Source organism: Mercenaria mercenaria, chromosome 1 (genome assembly GCF_021730395.1).
Source record: "Mercenaria mercenaria strain notata chromosome 1, MADL_Memer_1, whole genome shotgun sequence".
In the NCBI taxonomy this organism is placed as follows: Eukaryota; Metazoa; Mollusca; class Bivalvia; order Venerida; family Veneridae; genus Mercenaria; species Mercenaria mercenaria.
Window position 1 is genome coordinate 97,749,883 of NC_069361.1, and position 17,412 is coordinate 97,767,294.

The following is a 17,412-nucleotide window of genomic DNA, read 5'->3' on the forward strand; positions in this document are numbered from 1 at the left end:
ATTACCGAAAAATCGGCCTTTTTGCTCTTGTCCGCACTCTGTGTCAGACATTTCTCATCCGATCTTCACCAAATTTGAACAAAATGTGTTTGACCACAAAACTTCAGACAAGTTCGATAATGAGCCAAATCGGTCCAGGATTTTTGGAGTTCTGGCCCTTGAATGGTAGTGAGTAAACAGTATATAAAGACTGACTTGCTATTTAGATGATTAGGCAGTTGTGGGAGACATTCACTTTTCTCAAAAGCAGCTCTAGTTATGATTGCATGCCGTTTGTTTAGTCACCTGCATGCTTAGCTCAATAGGGAGAGTATAGATCTATGGATCCTATCGTCATGAGTTCAGTCCCCGGGTGAGGCGTATGTTCTCTGTGACTATTTGATAAAAGACATTGTGCCTGAAGTCATTCATCCTCCACCTCTGATTCATGTGGGGAAATTTGGATGTTACTTGCAGAGAACAAGTTTGTACTGGTACACAGGGTTTCCGCTGGCCTTAATTTTTTTTTTCACCAATCAGAGGCCCTGCCCCGGGGATCCCAAGTTTAACATAGACTTATATAGGGAAAAAAATAAAAATCTTCTTGTCTGAAAGTTCAAGGCCTAGGCCTTTGATATTTGGTATGTATCATTGCCTAGTGGACCTCTAACAGAATTGCTCAAATTATGCCCCTGGGGTGAAAAGAGGCCCCGCCCTGGTGGTCACTTGTTATGTGAGTTATATAGGAAAAAATACTTCAAAAATTATCAGATCATATTTCCTAGACTGTTAAATTATATTTACCTCTTGTACCCAAGTGATTTCTTGTCACCTTACTGTAACCTTGACCTACTGACCTACTTTCTTGTTTTTTGAGATACAGCCTTGAAATTTGGATCATTGGATGACATGTACAGTTTTGCATACCGATCTTAAAACTGACTTTCAGTTACCATGAATGTGACCTACTGACCTGCTTTCTTATATTTTAGCATCAGTTTGCCATTTGAAACATGTGGCTCATATTACTCAGGTGAGCGATTTAGGTCATCATGACCCTCTTGTTTATCTTTTCGCCATTGGCGACTTTGGCGAATTGCAGCAGAAACCCTGGTACAGAATCTAGAAACACTGGTTAGGTTAACTGCCTGCCAATACTGCTTTTAAAATTCTTACTGCATTTTGATTATATCACTGATAAGGAGAAGTCTTGAAGAAAATATGTATCCCCTAAAAAATTTCAAGAAAGGTACAACACATTTTTCCTGTCAAAGCACAGTTGAGGTATGTGTGAATAGATAGAATAAAACTTTTTCTAGTTGCAGTACTTTGGAGATATAATTATGTTTCCTTATTTCTATCTACAGTTGTGACTTATTATAACAGGTTAACATGGCAGTCCTTTGACCTGGAGATAGGTACAGACAGTATCAAGGTAGTAACCAAGGATAGAAGGACATTGTCTCTAACAGGTAGAGGATCTCATCAGGTTGCAGGTTGGTAATTTCATCTCTTAGAAGTGGGGTAATAAAGGCAGTCTAGGTGGTGTAATTAAGAAATTAAATAGTTTATTTCAGTGTTCATGTAAAATGAAGAACAGAATAGGATCGGCAAATCCATGAAACACGCTAGCTGTCGTTTATTTCGCATAAACACCAAAAAAAAAAAAAAGGTTTTCATTTATTATATTTACATTATAAAATTATTTCCTTTCTATTTGTAAACCTCATTAATCAATGAATTGCACACATATTGTTACATTTAAAATTAAAATCAGCTTCCTGGCCATTTTGTGCATCTGTGACGTCATCTAAGGAACGTTCTCCCTGACTGTATGCGGATGTCATCAAAACAGCGACCTGTTTTCACTTAGCAGCGTGGATGTAACTTTTGTGCCTTTCCTTTTGCTGTTCATATGAAATGAACATCATAATTTTCAGTGGAAATGAATAAGGTGAATGTAAATATACATAAATGAGGTAGTTACTCCTGAACAGGGTCCAACAGCCTTCCTATAATTGCCTAACAGATTAAAGAATCCATATAAAACTGGTCAAAACCTGATGAACTTTATATTAGAACACCACATTTGGATGATTATGTCTCCCACCACACAGTGGTGTGGGAGACATATTGATTTACTCATGTCTGTGTGTGTCTGTCTGTCTGTGTGTCTCTAACAAATCTTGTCTGCACTCTAAGTCAAACATTTCTCATTCAGTCTTCACCAAACTTAAACAAAATATGTTTGACCATAAGTCCTCATCCAAGTTTGATAACTAGACAAATCAGCCCAGGCACTTTGGAATTATGGCCCTTTAATTTCCGAAAATCGGTTGTTTTACACTTGTCCGCACTCTAAGTCAAACATTTCTCATTCAATCTTCACCAGACTTGAACAAAATGTGTTTGACCATAAGTCCTCAGCCAAGTTTAATAACTAGCCAAATCAACCGAGGCACTTCAGAATTATGGCCCTTGAATTACTGAAAATCAGCCTTTTTACTCTTGTCCATGCTAAGCAGAACATCCCAGATCTGATCTTCACCAAACCTGAATCTTAACTCCTTGACCAAGTTCATTAACTAGCCAGATTGCCTGAGGCACTTCAGAATTATGATCCTTGAATATCCCAAAATCAGCCTTTCTACTCTTCGAAGGTATAGTTGTAGTGAGTGTGTGTGTGTGTGTGTGTTCGTGTTTAACGTCTTTTTCAACAATTTTTCAGTCATATAAACGACGGTGTCTACTTGTAGCAGTGAGCACAATGCCCAACTTTATAGTGCTGCCTCACTGGAATATCACGCGGTAGACACGTGGCATGATATCCCACCCAGTCACATTATACTGACACCGGACTGACTAGTCCTAGCACTATCCTCTTAATGCTGAGCGCCAAACCAGTAAACAGTATATAAAAACTGACTTACTGTTTAGATGATTAGGCAGTTGTGGGAAACATGCGCTTTTCTCAAAAGCAGCTCTTATCTATTATATAGTAGAATTTCTGTTTTCTGCCACTTGTCATTAATTTTCAGAGCTATCTCTTTATCAAAATTTGAAATTTTTCCATTGCTATGAGATTTTAACTTTTATATATATATAACTGTGTCTTTCTTTTCCACTTCCAGGTTTCACAACATCACATTATCACAGAAACTAGCGAGACTGATGGGCTGGCAGATACTCAGCTATAATGGTTGTAGTGGTGTTGGGGAAATGGAAGATTTTGCAACAGCTTCTTCTATACAGCTAGTCGCCCCAAACAATGACAGGTCAGTTGCACTTGTTAAGGTAGTATGGGTGAGAAAGGAGACTTAGCGTAGGTCCTTGGCCCTGATTTAGTAGCTTAAAATATGAAACATTTGCATTTGACATGCAGGAAGTGTATAACATAAATTATAAATGTGTAAGTTTTCAAAATGTGTAGAAAAGTCTGTAGTACTCAGAATAAAGTATATGTAGTTTGATGTAAAACGTTTTCTAGATTGCATGCAAAAAATAATTGTATTGTGCCTTTTTACAAAGGAAAAATATATATGAGCCGTGTCGTGAGAATACCAGCATAGTGTGTTTGTGACCAGCATGGATCCAGACCAGCCTGCGCATCCACGCATTCTGGTCAGGATCCATGCTGTTCGCTTTCAAAGTCTATTGCAATTAGAGAAACCATTAGCGAACAGCAAGGATCCTGACCAGATTGCGCAGATGCGCCTGCCAGGCTGGTCTGGATCCATGCTGGTTGCAAACGCACTATGTTGGTTTTCTCATGGCACGGCTCATATGATAATTTGTCTACTGCCATTGACAAAATTTAACTTCTTTTTGCTCCAGAATGTTGTCTGTAAGAAGTGGACCAACAACAGGACTTCATGTGTATCTAAAAATAGATGATAAGGATAGCATTGATCCTAGTATGGCAGCATTAGTGGACCCTAAATGGCTGAATCTCAGTGGAACTTTCAAAGAAATTGATATGGAACAAATTGATGGAAGAAATTTAGCAACAAAACTGGAACTTATTTTGGCTATAGTGAATAAAAAGAGATGACCAGCTGTAGTTACTGATGTTCAATTTGGTGCAATTAAGTGAAGTGCTTTAAAGAGATAATTTTTGTCATAAAGTAGTGGGTATAATTTGCACACCAAAAACATTGTGTGAAATACAGCCTTTCAGCTTATGAAGAGAAAGATTGATGTACAGCAGTATTCAGCATTTCCAATATTGTAAGGAAATAAACCTGCAAAGCTGTTATAAGCAGTCTAGATATGTTCTGTGTGCAAGAAATGGCATTCTGGCTAGCGCAATAGACATTTATAATTTTGAATGAGAATTGTTCTTTCTGTAACTGTTTAATCCATACACTTTTTGCCTCTGTGCTTTGCTTTACTCCAGTAGTTCATGTGAAATTAACAAGAGAGAACAAATGCATATAAGAAATCTGTTGCTTGTCCCCATTTCAGGTGTATATGGGGTGGAATATAATATATGCTGAGCCAAACCATGGAAACTTGAACATAGGGGGAAATTATTAGATGGAAACCATTTTTAGCTCGGCTTTTTGAAGAAAAAGTAGAGCTATTGCACTCGCCCCGCCGTCGCTGTTGGTTAAAGTTTTTGATAAAGTCAGATATGTATGTTACTATCAAAGCAGCTTAGCTATTGACTTGAAACTTAAAATTTTATTTACTATCAAAGTCTGCACCAGGAGAAACAATCCTCATAACTCTGATTTGAATTTTGAAAGAGTCATGCCCCTTTTTATCTTACAATTTTTTGGTTAAAGTCTTTGATTAAGTCAGATATCTCTCTTACTATCAAAGCTTTTGACCTGAAACTTAAAATACTTACTACACCAGGAGAAACAATGCCATAACTCTGATTTGAATTTTTACAATAGTTATGCCCCTTTTTAACTTAGATTTTTTGGTTAAAGTTTTTACTGGCAAAGCTCTAATTCTGGGTCAAGCACTGAGAAAAGTCAAACGTGCTTTCTTACGGGCAGCTCTCATTCTACTGTACTGTCACAAATGCAATGTGTATGTTGACTTTTAAATGTTTCTTTACATAAATGTCTGTGAGAGTAAAAAAGAGCATGCTTACATTTCTGCCTTAACTTTTCTTAACCAGGAACTTCTGACAAACATAGGAACACTCTAAACACACTTGCCTGGTAAGGACAGTATATTATAATAGAGGATATAGATTTTTTAGTTTCATTGTGGTAGGACTGATTTTCAATAAATGAACAGCAGATGTAATATTTATTTGATTAAATGTATAATTTGCTATTTATCAATGAAAGATAATTGATTTTTGCATGTTAAAAGAAATGAATTTTTGTTATAGCTCACCAGAGCATAAAGTACTTAGAATGAGCTATTGTGATCACTCGCTGATCATTGGTTTTCGATCTTTACTTTTCTTGAAGAAAATAAAACATCTCTTTTGAAACTGATAGGTGAAAGTTTATGAAACTTGGATGTTCCTTGGACAGTCCTCTACCAAAGTTATTGAAAGAATTTTATTATATGCAGAAAGGAAATCTTCTTCACAGAAACCACTTGCCGGATTTCAACATTATTTGAAAGAAATATGACTTGCCTGTCTCCTTAGTAAGTTTGTTCAAATTATTCCAGTTTGTCAAAACAAATTGTCTGCCAGTTGGCATGGTCACTTTTCCCTATACGTATATATCTGGAACTTTGAAAATCTTCTTGTCAGAAACTGCCTGTCAGAAATTTTTATATGCTTTTGCGGATCTCCGAGATGAAAGGAACGCCATATTGAAACCATCTAGAAATTGTGGCAGAAATCTGTCCTGCTACAATTTCATCATATAGATGCCATGGACTCGCCTTTTACTTTAAAATATTTTAAATCCAGTTTTCTTTTGATCTGATATAAAATAAACCATGTAACACAATCTTAAGACAAGCTATACACAAGTTTCAAATGGGTACAGCTATTAGCAATATTTTGCCAACAATGGCAGTAGTGACATGATTAAGATACTTTTAATTTTGAAAACAAATAGGCAGTATATAATCATTATTTATTGACCTTTTTTGTGAATTTAAACATTCTAAGGTATGATTTTCCTGAACTTAGTTGAAAATGGTTATTTTTACATTTGAACTAAATTCATAAGTCTACAAAACGTTCATCTTGATATTCACAAATATTCATGTGCTATGAACCTTGTGTAACATTGTCAGTTTCTCGTGAGTTTGTGCTGAGATTATTATGGTTTGACACTGGTTAGGAAAACAAATGGGGTTACGCCATAACTGAATGAACGGGACCATCACAAAATGAAAATAACATCAGTTATGTTATGATAGCCAGAACTACCTGATTTCATAATAATTTCACAAATTAAAAATTCCTTGTTTGACTCTGTACCAAGATTATTCAAATCTGTCAAGATTCGACAAAAACATGGCTGCCAGCATTCATGGTTACTTTTACTTATGAGCATATAGTGGGCACTTGAGCACTTTTAGAACTAGAAATAGATATACCCTTTAACAGTCTCATTAATTTCTTTATGTATCTTTATCAAACTTGGTCTGTAGGATCATTATAAGGTCCTCTCACAAATTTGTTCAAATGGGGCCACTAAGCCCCTTTTACTGCCTGCTAGAGCTAAAAATAGAAAAAAAATGTCAAACTAGAAACATATCTCCAAGCTTTCAATTGTTCAAAACACAAATGGAAATGCTATTGAAACTTGAACATTTTAACGACACGTTGGTCATATTCGACCATATTTGACAACTGAAGCCACAAAAACCCTGATAAACTCGCTTGTGACCTGCTGATTAGATTACAGCAATGCTCTATTGTACGGCGTGCCAAAATCAACAACGAGCAAACTGGAAAATGTCCAAAACACAGCTGCACGTCTTATTACGAAAACAACCCGTTTTGAACATATAACACCAATCCTTAAAGATCTTCATTGGCTTCAAATACAAGATAGAATCAAATACAAAATTCTCATTCAAACATTCAAGGCCTTGCATGAACAGTCGCCGGTGTATATGAGAGACTTACTGGAGGTGTATGTGCCAACTAGAAATCTGAGGTCAGCAAATGCAGCAACAACCCTTGTGCCACAAAAAAGTCGACTGGTTACCTACGGGGATAGAAGTTTCAGGGTTGCCACCGCAAAACTATGGAACTCTCTCCCTGACAATCTCTGAAAAGTTTCATCACTTAATTCATTCAAAAGAGCTCTCAAAACACACCTCAAAATTTTCTACAACACATAGATACCAACTGTGACTGTTTCTACTCGTATTAAATATGCCATTGTTATTTTTGTAATACAGAAATACAGCAAGTCATTCGTCGCTGACGAAGGTCTCTTAACTGTACAATTCATCATGTAATTAACTAAATTGACAATCCATCTTTTATTTCATCATGTCACATTTTAAGGGTTATGACGTTCTATGTGTGTGTTTTTCGCAAGACTTGAGTTTCACTTGAAATGTGTGGTATTTCTATCTAAAACAGTACATGATGGCACCATTTACCGGGAGGTTGAACCACTATATGCAGCCCGTCTGGGCGTACCAGATGTTTAAAGCACTGGTATTGGCAACAGGGGTAAAACGACCTCAGGGGTGCGGGGTGCGGTCATGGCTGTTTGTTACAATAAGGCTGTAAATATTATCATTGTTCATTTATGATATTGTTGTAATAACTATTATTTTTTATTATTATGTACAACGCCATTGAAAATATCATTTATAAAAAAGGCGTTTAATCAAATTGTTCAGTTTCAGTTTTGTGATTGCATATGTCATGTTTTGTTATTTTCCTACATATCTGCGATGTGTCACATGTTTAATTGTAAAGCGCCTTTGAACGTATATTACATATGAAAAGGGCGCTCAACAAATCTGGTATAATAATAATAATAATTAACGCTAAAAAAGAAAACAAATTCAATGTGAAATGGAGTGATTGTTTATCTCTGCTTTCACTAGACAACTAATCTTTCTTTTGTACAGCTCGTTTCTGAATCTCCCCAGTGCTGCACCACCAACCCCTACTTTGTTTCTGTCCCTTCTCCCCCTTTTTTTTTCTCAAGCTTTTTTGCATAGCCTCTCATGCCGATCTGGTATCTTTTATTTTTGTTCTTTATTAAGGTTATAAGAAGTAGGTATTACACACAAGAAAGATGAATAACTGTGTTTTGATTAGCTTATTATGCTTGTAGGAATTATTTCCCTTCATTTAGCTCAATAGTGGTTATTATACTATGGTATTGCTTTGACCCTTGTTTTTGTTTAACACAATTGGTTCTCCCTTTGAGACCAGTGTAGATCTTGATTGGCCTGCAGTCTGATCAAGATCTTTGCTGTTGTTTTTTTTGCCTATTGGTCAGTATCTTTTAGTAAACATCTTTTAATCTCTCGATAGTACTGTCCGAATTGAAGGACAGACAAATTCTTTAAAGAAATCTAACATGGCAAGGGTCAGGGCTTTATACAAGTTTTAGATAATACAATTTTTTCAAATAACTCGGTATGTAATCACCTACTTATAGAATATTTCATATACTATATGCTGTAACCTACTTTTGACAAATAAAAAAAAAATAGAAAATAGAAAAAAAACATTAAACAGTCTTCATCAAACTTTGTCAGTCTTTTATGGACCATAAGAGTTAAAAGTTAAGATATCTTTAAAATACTTTCTCCCATAAACTATCTTGCAGATCTTTATTAAACTTGGTCCTTATTAGGCATTTTTATTGCTACTCAAAGGGGGAGCATATAGTTGCAGCTTTGTCCGTCTGTTCATCCGTCACATTTTTGTCCAGAGTATTACTTGAAAAGCATAAATGGCATTTGATTGAAACTTCACATAATGATAGAGGCCATTAAGACAAAGTGCAGTGTCAAAGAACCATAACTACCTTACTTAGTTTGAATTATCTCCCTTTATCATACAAAATAAGGCTTGTCCGGAGCATTACTTGAAAAGTATTAATGGCATTTCATTGAAACTTCACAAAATGATTGAGTCCATTGACAGAAAGTGCAGTGTCAAAAACCATAACTCTACTTTAAAAAAATTTTTAGCTCACCTGTCACATAGTGACAAGGTGAGCTTTTGTGATCACCTTTCGTCCGTCATCAGTCCGTCCGTGCGTCAACAATTTCTTGTCTGCACGATAGAGGTTTCATTTATGATTTTATTATGCCCCCCTTCGAAGAAGGAGGGGTATATTGTTTTGCAGATGACGGTCGGTTGGTCGGTCGGTCGGAATGTAGACCAATCCATTTCCAGCAGATGACCCCAATTGATTTTGAGGTCAGTATGTAAAAGGTCAAGGTCACAGTGACCCTGAACAGTTGAACGGTTTCCGGATGATAACTCAAGAACGCTTAGGCCTAGGGTTCTGAAAGTTGATAGGGAGGTTGGTCATAACCAGCAGATGACCCCTATTGATTTTGAAGTCAGTATGTCAAAGGTCAAGGTCACAGAGACCAGGAACAGTAAAATGGTTTCCGGGCAATAACTCAAGAATGCTTGGGCCTAGTGTCAGGAAAATTGATAGTGATGTTGGTCATGACCAGCAGATGACTCCTATTGATTTTGAGGTCATTAGGTCAAAGGTCAAGGTCACATTGGCCAGGAACAATTAAACGGTTTCTGATCTTCTTGTCCAAAAACACAGGGCCTAGGGCTTTGATATTTGGTATGTAGCAAAATCTAGTGGTCCTCTACCAAGACTGTTCAGATTATTTCCCTGGGGTCAAATATGCCCCCCCCCCGGGGGTCACATGGTTTATATAGACTTGTGCAGGAAAAAACTTTGAAAAACCTCTTGTCCAAAACCACAGGGCCTAGGGCTTTGATATTTTGTATATGACATCATCTAGTGGTCCTCTGCTAAGATTGTTCAAATTATTCCCCTAGGGTCAAATATGGCTCTTCTGGGGGTCACAAGGTTTACATAGACTTAATATATAGGGAAAAACTTTGAAAATCTTCTTGTCCAAACCACAAGGGCTAGGGTTTTGATATTTGTAATGTAGCATCATCTAGTGGTTCTCTACCAAGTTTGTTCAAATTATCCCTCTAGGGTGGAGTCACATGGTTCATATAGACTTATACAATGTAACTTCCGAAAACCGGACCTTCTGAAAACCGGAAACCTTTGAAAACCGCACAAAACTCAAGGTCCCATTTTTTTCTGTTCTTATTTCAATATATTTTTAACCTCTGAAAACTGGAACTTCCGAATTCTGAAAACCGGACGATTTTTGAAGCACCGTTTATATTTTAACACTAAAAATGACTTCTGAAAACCGAACAGCAAAATATTTGCTGGATTAAAAGTGTCACCTGATAATCCAGAAATGCTGTCAACATGTTCTTTTGTTTATTTATTAGCGGTGTGCATTTATTTTGACACGCTATATAATCACAATGATCATTTGATGCAAAAGTAAGGAAGTAATAAGCGATTATTTTCATTTGTATTCAATTTATGAAAGCGTGATGAATTAAATATTTTATGTGTTAAAAACTTTCTTAATGTTTGAACTAAAGAAAGAAAGATGTTTTAAATGATTAGTTACATCGATTAAACTATGCATTATCAACATTAATTAAAATTTAATGTTAGACTCGGGACTCCAAAGATGGTAAAATGTAAACAGAAAATGTTTGCGTAAATGCTATTATTAAAGTTCTGTTGTTTCTTTTTATATTTGTTATTTATGTATTTATTATCCTTAATGTTTGTAAATAAATAATTAATTATCCAATTGATTAATTAATTAATAAATATGAAATTGTAAAGTTAAAAAGGATAAAAATCTCCTTCCTCCTACGTGTAAGAAAACATAACTCTTGTGTACCACGTCCACATTACCTAAAAACTTTCAAACTTCTGAATTACGGAAACTTTCAAAAACCGAACTTTTAGGCTGGTCCGGAGGTCGTTCGGTTTTCAGAAGTTACACTGTATATGGAAAAACTTAGAATCTTCATGTCCGTAACCTGTATGATTCAAATTTGGACTACTTGTATAGTTTTGAGTGGCTAGATGAACCTTGACATGAGTTGACCTTGATCTTGACCTAGTGACCTACTTTCACATTTCTATAGCTACATCCTTCTGATTTGGACCACATGCACAGGTTTGTGTACCGAAACAAACTTTGGCCTTGTTATTGACCTAGTGACCTACTTTCACATTTTTGAAGGCTTCAAATTCGGACCACATGCATAGCTTTGTGTTCCGAAATGAAATCTGACCTTGATTTCGACCTAGTGACCTACTTTCACATTTCTCAAGCTACAGCCTTCAAATTTGAACCACAAGCATAGTTTTGTGTATCGAAATGAACTTTGATCTTGAGATTGACCTAGTGACCTACTTCCACATTTCTGAAGGTACAGGCTTCAAATTTGGAACACATGCCTAGTTTTGTGTTCTGAAATAAAATCTGACCTTGATTTTGACCTAGTGACCTGCTTTCACATTTCTCAAGACAAGCTACAGCCTTCAAATTTGAACCACTTGCATAGTTTTATGTATCGAAATGAACTTTGAACTTGAAATTGATCTAGTGACCTACTTTAACATTTCTCAAGCCACAGCTTTCAGATGTGGACCACATGCACAGTGTTTTGTACCCAATGAAATTTGACCTTGATTTTCACCTTGAGCTACCGGTAGTCTTGAAATTTGGAACATTCAAAAATGGCTCAGTGGTGGGCGCCAAGATCACTCTGTGATCTCTTGGTAGAACTTTTGTTAACAGTGAGCATGCAATTTCTGTTCCTTGTGCAATTACTGAATGCATCAAGGGGGGCATTTCATGTTCATCGAGCTCTTGTTTTAACCAAACTTGCACACAACTTGTATCACCATAAGATCTCAGTTCCTTTCTTGAACTGGCCAGATCCAATTATAGGTTCCAGAGCTATGGCCCCTGAAAGGGCCAAAATTAGCTATTTTGACCTTGTCTGCACAATAGCAGCTTCATTTATGATTTGATTTTAACCAAACTTGCACACAACTTAAGCTTGTATCACCATAAGATCTTGGTTCCTTTTTTGAACTGGCCAGATTCCATTATTGGTTCCAGAGTGATGGCCCCTGAAAGGGCCAGAATGAGCTATTTTGACCTTCTCTGCACAATAGCAGCTTCATTTATGATTTGAATTTAATCAAACTTTCACAAAACTTGTGTCACCATAAGATCTCGGTGCCTGTCTTGAACTGGTCAGAACCCATTATGGGTTCCGGAGTTATGGCTCCTGAAAGGGCAAAAATTAGCTATTTTGACCTTGTCTGCACAATAGCAGCTTCATTTATGATTTGTTTTAACCAAACTTGCACACAACTTGTATTACCACAAGATCTTGGTTCCTTTCTTGAACTGGCCAGATTCCTTCATGGTTTCCAGAGTTATGGCCCCTTAAAGGTCCAAAATTTGCTATTTCGGCTTTTGCAGCTATATAGAGACTTCATTTATGGTTTGATTTGATACAAACTTACAAAATATCTTCAACAACAATAAATCTTGGATTCCATGACGAATCTGTCGGATCCAATTGTAGGTTCCAGAGTTATTTTATATCTGATTACCTCCCCTGATTGCAATCAAAATGGATTTATATCAGTAAGTACTTATAGGCCTTATTTGAAATTTCATTATTGTTTTTAGTTGGACTGAGACAATCAGGGTAGATAACTATGGACTGATTTTATGTCAAATTACCTCCCTTTATTTCAAATTAAAATTGGTATATCTCCGTAACTAATGAAGATACTGATCTGAAATTTCATTTATGTCAACAGATGGACTTGGACAATCAGTGAAGATACATATTGTCTGAATTTATGACAAATTACCTCCTGTATTTTTTATCTCAATGAATACACCTTAACAGCTTCTAATGAGATTGGTTTGAAACGTTATTTATGTCTTCCATGGTAAGAAATAGTCATATTAGATAACTCTTGATTAAACATTTATCGATATGAATACTTTACTAATATATTGTTGTATAGGCTTGTACTCTGTATCTTCTACATGCATAATTATACCAATGCATGATTACCTCCCCTAACTTTAATAAAAATGGATTTATCTCGGTAAATATTTATATAACTCAATTGAAATTTCATTATTGTGTTTACTTGGACTGAAGCAATCAGGGTAGATAGCTATTGACTGATTTTATGTCAAATTAACTCCTTTTGTTTCAAATTAAAATGGGTGTATCTCAGTAACCAATGAAGATACTGATTTGAAATGTCATTTATGCCATCAGATGGACTCGGACAATCAGGGTAGATAACTTTTGACTGAATTTACGACAAATTACCTCCCTATTATGTAAACAAATATATATCAGCAGCATCAAATGAGATTGGTTTTAAATGTTATTTAAGTCTTCCAGGGTAAGAAATAGTCATTTTAGTACAAAAATGCAGCATTTGAGCCTAGGACCCTCAAACTTGGTATGGAAATTGGCCCTGATTAGGTCAAAAGGGACTGTTACAAGAAAACATTTATCATGATGATATTTAATGTGTATGCCTATGTGCTCTATGGCAAAACTTGATCATATCATTTTGAGCAATGGTACTCAGGTGAGCGATACAGGGCCATCATGGCCCTCTTGTTTTTTTTTGGTTTCTTATACATTATTCCCCATATTGGGACAAGCACATGCATCAGTGAACATCATTTGGTTTTACCGATTCTTTGTCTCAGATTTGTTCAGATTGGGACACTTGACCTGTTTTACATTTTCATACTAAACAAAATTGTTTCTATTCATAATGCAGTGTGTTATACATAAATTCGAGGTCAACTAGTCATGGTCAAATGAGAAACTTGGGATCAATATACATTTTTTTAACACTTTCAGCCTAACTTTATTACATCACAAGGATCAGGCCAAGAAAAGCAAGGTAGTTCTTCCAGATTTTCAATGTTTGGAATTTTACTTTATATTTTTAGCTCACAAGAGCACAAAATGCTCAAGGTAAGCTATTGTGACCAGTCATTGTCCGGCGTCCGGCGTGCGTCGTCTGTCAACATTTGCCTTGTGAACACTGTAGAGGCCACATTTGTGACCCAATCTTTATAAAACTTAGTCAGAATGTTTGTCTTGATGATCCCTAGGTCAAGTTCGAAACTGGCTCATGTGGGGTCAAAAACTAGGTCAGTAGGCAAGATCAAAGGAAAAGTTTGTGAACACTCTAGAGGCCACATTTGTGACTTAATTATTATGAAACTTGGTCAGAATGTTTGTCTTGATGATCTCTAGGTAAAGTTCGAAACTAGGTCATGTGGGATCAAAAACTAGGTCAGTAGGCCAGATCAAAGGAAAAGCTTGTGAACACTGTAAAGGCCACATTTTTGATCCAATCTTTATGAAACTTGGTCAGAATATTAGTCTTGATGATCTGTAGGTCAAGTTCGAAACTGGGTCATGTTGTTTTAAAAACTATGTCAGTAGGCCAGATCAAAGGAAAAGCTTGTGAACACTCTAGAGGCCACATTTATGGCCCAATCTTTATGAATCTTGGTCAGAATGTTTGTCTTGATGATCTCTAGGTCCAGTTAAAAACTGGGTTATGTGGGGTCAAAAACTAGGTCAGTAGGCTAGATCAAAGGAAAAGCTTGTGAACACTCCAGAGGCCACATTAGTGACCCAATCGTTATGAAACTTTGTCAGAATGTTAGTGTTGATGATCTCTAGGTCAGCTTAGAAGCTTAGATCATATGGGGTCAAAAACTAGGTCAGTAGGCAAGATCAAAGGAAAAGCTTGTGAACACTATAGGTCACAGTTGTGATCCAATATTTATGAAACTTTGTCAGAATGTTAGCCTTGATGATCTGTAGGTCAATTTTGAAACTGGATCATGCGGGGTCAAAATGTAGGTCAGTAGGCCAGATCAAAGGAAAAGCTTGTGAACACTCTAATGGCCAGTTGTGACTTAATCCTTATGAAACTTGGTCAGAATGTTTGTCTTGATGATCTCTAGGTCAAGTTTAAAACTGAGTTATGTGGGGTCAAAAACTAGGTCAGTAGGCCAGATCAAAGGAAAAGCTTGTGAACACTCTAGAGGCTACCGGTACATTTGTGACCCAATCGTGAAACTTTGTCAAAATGTTAGTGTTGATGATCTCAAGGTCAACTTCGAAACTAGGTCATATGGGGTCAAAAACTAGGTCAGTTGGTCAGATCAAAGGAAAAGCTTGTGAACACTCTATAGGTCACAGTTGTGACCCAATATTTATGAAACTTTGTCAGAATGTTAGCCTTGATGATCTGTAGGTCAGTTTTGAAACTGGATCATGCGGGGTCAAAATGTAGGTCAGTAGGTTAGATCAAAGGAAAAGCTTGTGAACACTATAGGCCAGTTGTGACTTAATCTTTATGAAACTTGGTCAGAATGTTTGTCTTGATGATCTCTAGGTCAAGTTTTAATCTGGGTCATTTAGGGTCAAAAACTAGGTCACATGGTCAAATCAAAGGAAAAATTTGTGAACACTCTAAAGGCTACAGATGTGATTCAATTTTTATGAAACTTGGTCAGAATGTTTGTTTTGATGATCTCTAGGTTAACTTCGAAACTGGCTCATGTGTGGTAAAAAACTAGGTCAGTAGGCCAGATCAACTGGTGAGCGATATATAGGGCCATCATGGCCCTCTTGTTTTATTATCTTGTTAGAATTAGGTATGGCTTAATCCTTATAACAAATGATGTTGTTTAATATGTTCTTGCACAATAAACTCTTTGTTAGTTCAGAGCTTATTAGGATATCATAGATCTACAGACATAAACCAGAGAAAATCATGAAAAGATTTTATATGATTTTAAAATGTACATGAAACTCATGAGTACATTTATTATAGGAACTAAGGTAAATACTTTGTTTTGGGATTTTGTATATTGTGGTAATAAATTTTTGTCAAGTATTTCATCTTTGTCAGCTTGTGTGTTTAATACTGATAAAATATTTTCAAGGTCTCTGTGTAAATACATGAATTTTTGAAGTAATGTTATGACATTAAAAAAAAAGATCATTATCAACCATGAACCTATAAACTATCTTACTTGTCCTATATATGGTATAGCTTGCTGAATTTAAAAAAGAAAGCTGCATTTGGAACTAGAAATGTGTCCATGGGACACAGATGCCCCCACTACATGACAAAGGACACAAATTTTTTCCTAGGTCAGGGGCCATAACTCCTACATGACTGAATGAATCCGGACGCGAAACACCAGGTGCACAACTGCACATGCTGACCAATATTCCTGTAAATTTTGGTGACTCTAGGTCAAATACTTTTGGAGCTACACGAGACACAACATTAAAATGACCAATTTTTAACTAAGTCAGGGGCCATACCTCCTACACGACTGAATGAATCCAGAGGCAAAACCCCAGGTGCACAACTGCACATGCTGACCAACATTCCTGTAAACTTTGGTGACTCTACGTCAAATACTTTTGGAGCTACGCGCCACACAACATTAAAATGACCAATTTTTAGCTCACCTGTCACATAGTGACAAGGTGAGCTTTTGTGATCACCCTTCGTCTGTCGTCCGTCGTCAGTCCGTCCGTCCGTCCGTGCGTCAACAATTCCTTGTCTGCACGATAGTGGTTTCATTTATGATTTTATGTTAACCAAACTTGCACACAACTTGTATCACCATAAGATCACGTTTCCTTTCTTGAACTGGCCAGATCCCATTATGGGTTCCAGAGTTATGGCCCCTGAAAGGGCCAAAATTAGCTATTTTGACCTTGTCTGCACAATAGCAGCTTTATTTATGATTTGATTTTTACCAAACTGGCACACAACTTGTATCACCACAAGATCTTGGTTCTTTTCTTGAACTGGCCAGATTCCATTCTGGGTTCCACAGTTATGGCCCCTGAAAGGGCCAGAATTAGCTATTTTGACCTTGTCTGCACAATAGCAGCTTCATTTATGATTTTATTTTAACCAAACTTGCACACAACTTGTATCACCATAAGATTTTGGTTCCTTTCTTGAACTGGCGAGATTCCATTATGGGTTCCAGAGTGATGGCCCCTGAAAGGGCGAAAATTAGCTATTTTGACCTTGTCTGCACAATAGCAGCGTCATTTATGATTTGAATTTAATCAGACTTGCACAAAACTTGTGTCACCATAAGATCTCGGTTCCTTTCTTGATCCGGCCAGATCCCGTAATGGGTTCCAGAGTTATGGCCCCTGAAAGGGCCAAAATTAGCTGTTTTGACCTTGTCTGCACAATAGCAGCATCATTTATGATTTGATTTTAACCAAACTTGCACACAACTTGTATCACCACGCGATCTTGCTTTCTTTCTTCAAATGGCCAGATTCCATCATGGGTTCCAGAGTTATGG

At 36.6% G+C, this 17,412-nt stretch overlaps 1 long non-coding RNA gene across 5 annotated transcripts in view; it reads left to right on the top strand.

The window, feature by feature from the left end:
• The window catches only part of LOC123529419 (uncharacterized), a 49,173-nt gene extending 33,211 nt beyond the window's left edge, over positions 1-15,962 (top strand). For 4 of the 5 annotated variants that reach the window (XR_008366170.1, XR_008366169.1, XR_008366168.1 and 1 more), the window contains 3 exons: positions 1,366-1,475; positions 3,111-3,254; positions 3,814-15,962. This is a non-coding gene — a long non-coding RNA (uncharacterized LOC123529419). The remainder of the gene's footprint in view (positions 1-1,365; positions 1,476-3,110; positions 3,255-3,813) is intronic. The other variant, XR_008366171.1, reaches the window with a different exon arrangement.
• The last annotated feature ends 1,450 nt before the right edge of the window (positions 15,963-17,412 follow it).